This window comes from Gnatocerus cornutus, chromosome 7 (genome assembly GCF_029298725.1).
Source record: "Gnatocerus cornutus isolate USDA-ARS CGAHR chromosome 7, icGnaCorn1.1, whole genome shotgun sequence".
NCBI classification, from domain to species: domain Eukaryota; kingdom Metazoa; phylum Arthropoda; class Insecta; order Coleoptera; family Tenebrionidae; genus Gnatocerus; species Gnatocerus cornutus.
Window position 1 is genome coordinate 7,680,657 of NC_142239.1, and position 3,360 is coordinate 7,684,016.

Here is a 3,360-nt window from a genome sequence, read left to right on the forward strand (position 1 = left end):
GCGAATTCAAGATAAAAAACAACGAAAATCAGCGAGAAATCGTCGTTTTGCATCGAAATATGCGGTTTTCTCTAAGAATTTTGATGATTTCGTGCAGAATTCTGCTGTTTTCTTGCAATTCAGCCGTTGAATCTTGGTAAAAAGTCATGATTTTGTAGATTTCGTGCTGTTCTTTGCGAATTCAAGCCAGAAAACCACGAAAATCGGCGAGAAATCGTCGTTTTACATCGAAATATGCGGTTTTCTCTAAGAATTTTGATGATTTCGTGCAGAATTCTGCTGTTTTTTTGCAATTCAGCTGTTGAATCTTAGTAAAAAGTCATGATTTTGTAGATTTCGTGCTCTTCTTGGCTAATTCAAGATAGAAAACAACGAAAATCAGCGAACAATCGTCGTTTTACATCGAAATATGCGGTTTTCTCTAAGAATTTTGATGATTTCGTGCAGAATTCTGCTGTTTTCTTGCAATTCAGCCGTTGAATCTTGGTAAAAAGTCATAATTTTGTAGATTTCGTGCTCTTCTTTGCGAATTCAAGCCAGAAAACAACGAAAATCGGCGAGAAATCGTCGTTTTGCATCGAAATATGCGGTTTTTTCTAAGAATTTTGATGATTTCGTGCAGAATTCTGCTGTTTTCTTGCAATTCAGCCGTTGAATCTTGGTAAAAAGTCATGATTTTGTAGATTTCGTGCTCTTCTTTGCGAATTCAAGCCAGAAAACCACGAAAATCGGCGAGAAATCGTCGTTTTACATCGAAATATGCGGTTTTCTCTAAGAATTTTGATGATTTCGTGCAGAATTCTGCTGTTTTCTTGCAATTCAGCTGTTGAATCTTAGTAAAAAGTCATGATTTTGTAGATTTCGTGCTCTCCTTGGCGAATTCAAGATAGAAAACAACGAAAATCAGCGAACAATCGTCGTTTTACATCGAAATATGCGGTTTTCTCTAAGAATTTTGATGATTTCGTGAAGAATTCTGCTGTTTTCTTGCAATTCAGCCGTTGAATCTTGGTAAAAAGTCATAATTTTGTAGATTTCGTGCTCTTCTTTGCGAATTCAAGCCAGAAAACAACGAAAATCGGCGAGAAATCGTCGTTTTGCATCGAAATATGCGGTTTTTTCTAAGAATTTTGATGATTTCGTGCAGAATTCTGCTGTTTTCTTGCAATTCAGCCGTTGAATCTTGGTAAAAAGTCATGATTTTGTAGATTTCGTGCTCTTCTTTGCGAATTCAAGATAAAAAACAACGAAAATCAGCGAGAAATCGTCGTTTTGCATCGAAATATGCGGTTTTCTCTAAGAATTTTGATGATTTCGTGCAGAATTCTGCTGTTTTCTTGCAATTCAGCCGTTGAATCTTGGTAAAAAGTCATGATTTTGTAGATTTCGTGCTCTTCTTTGCGAATTCAAGCCAGAAAACCACGAAAATCGGCGAGAAATCGTCGTTTTACATCGAAATATGCGGTTTTCTCTAAGAATTTTGATGATTTCGTGCAGAATTCTGCTGTTTTCTTGCAATTCAGCCGTTGAATCTTGGTAAAAAGTCATAATTTTGTAGATTTCGTGCTCTTCTTTGCGAATTCAAGCCAGAAAACAACGAAAATCGGCGAGAAATCGTCGTTTTGCATCGAAATATGCGGTTTTTTCTAAGAATTTTGATGATTTCGTGCAGAATTCTGCTGTTTTCTTGCAATTCAGCCGTTGAATCTTGGTAAAAAGTCATGATTTTGTAGATTTCGTGCTCTTCTTTGCGAATTCAAGCCAGAAAACCACGAAAATCGGCGAGAAATCGTCGTTTTACATCGAAATATGCGGTTTTCTCTAAGAATTTTGATGATTTCGTGCAGAATTCTGCTGTTTTCTTGCAATTCAGCTGTTGAATCTTAGTAAAAAGTCATGATTTTGTAGATTTCGTGCTCTCCTTGGCGAATTCAAGATAGAAAACAACGAAAATCAGCGAACAATCGTCGTTTTACATCGAAATATGCGGTTTTCTCTAAGAATTTTGATGATTTCGTGCAGAATTCTGCTGTTTTCTTGCAATTCAGCCGTTGAATCTTGGTAAAAAGTCATAATTTTGTAGATTTCGTGCTCTTCTTTGCGAATTCAAGCCAGAAAACAACGAAAATCGGCGAGAAATCGTCGTTTTGCATCGAAATATGCGGTTTTTTCTAAGAATTTTGATGATTTCGTGCAGAATTCTGCTGTTTTCTTGCAATTCAGCCGTTGAATCTTGGTAAAAAGTCATGATTTTGTAGATTTCGTGCTCTTCTTTGCGAATTCAAGATAAAAAACAACGAAAATCAGCGAGAAATCGTCGTTTTGCATCGAAATATGCGGTTTTCTCTAAGAATTTTGATGATTTCGTGCAGAATTCTGCTGTTTTCTTGCAATTCAGCCGTTGAATCTTGGTAAAAAGTCATGATTTTGTAGATTTCGTGCTCTTCTTTGCGAATTCAAGCCAGAAAACCACGAAAATCGGCGAGAAATCGTCGTTTTGCATCGAAATATGCGGTTTTCTCTAAGAATTTTGATGATTTCGTGCAGAATTCTGCTGTTTTCTTGCAATTCAGCTGTTGAATCTTAGTAAAAAGTCATAATTTTGTAGATTTCGTGCTCTTCTTTGCGAATTCAAGATAGAAAACAACGAAAATCAGCGAGAAATCGTCGTTTTCCATCAAAATATGCACTTTTCTCTAAGAATTTTGATGATTTCGTGCAGAATTCTGCTGTTTTCTTGCAATTCAGCCGTTGAATCTTGGTAAAAAGTCATGATTTTGTAGATTTCGTGCTCTTCTTTGCGAATTCAAGATAAAAAACAACGAAAATCAGCGAGAAATCGTCGTTTTGCATCGAAATATGCGGTTTTCTCTAAGAATTTTGATGATTTCGTGCAGAATTCTGCTGTTTTCTTGCAATTCAGCCGTTGAATCTTGGTAAAAAGTCATGATTTTGTAGATTTCGTGCTCTTCTTTGCGAATTCATGCCAGAAAACAACGAAAATCGGCGAGAAATCGTCGTTTTGCATCGAAATATGCGGTTTTCTGTAAGAATTTTGATGATTTCGTGCAGAATTCTGCTGTTTTCTTGCAATTCAAGCGTTGAATCTTGGTAAAAAGTCATGATTTTGTAGATTTCGTGCTCTTTTTTGCGAATTCAAGCCAGAAAACAACGAAAATCGGCGAGAAATCGTCGTTTTGCATCGAAATATGCGGTTTTCTGTAAGAATTTTGATGAGTTCGTGCAGAATTCTGCTGTTTTCTTGCAATTCAGCCGTTGAATCTTGGTAAAAAGTCATGATTTTGTAGATTTCGTGCTCTTCTTGGCGAATTCAAGATAGAAAACAACAAAAATCAGCGA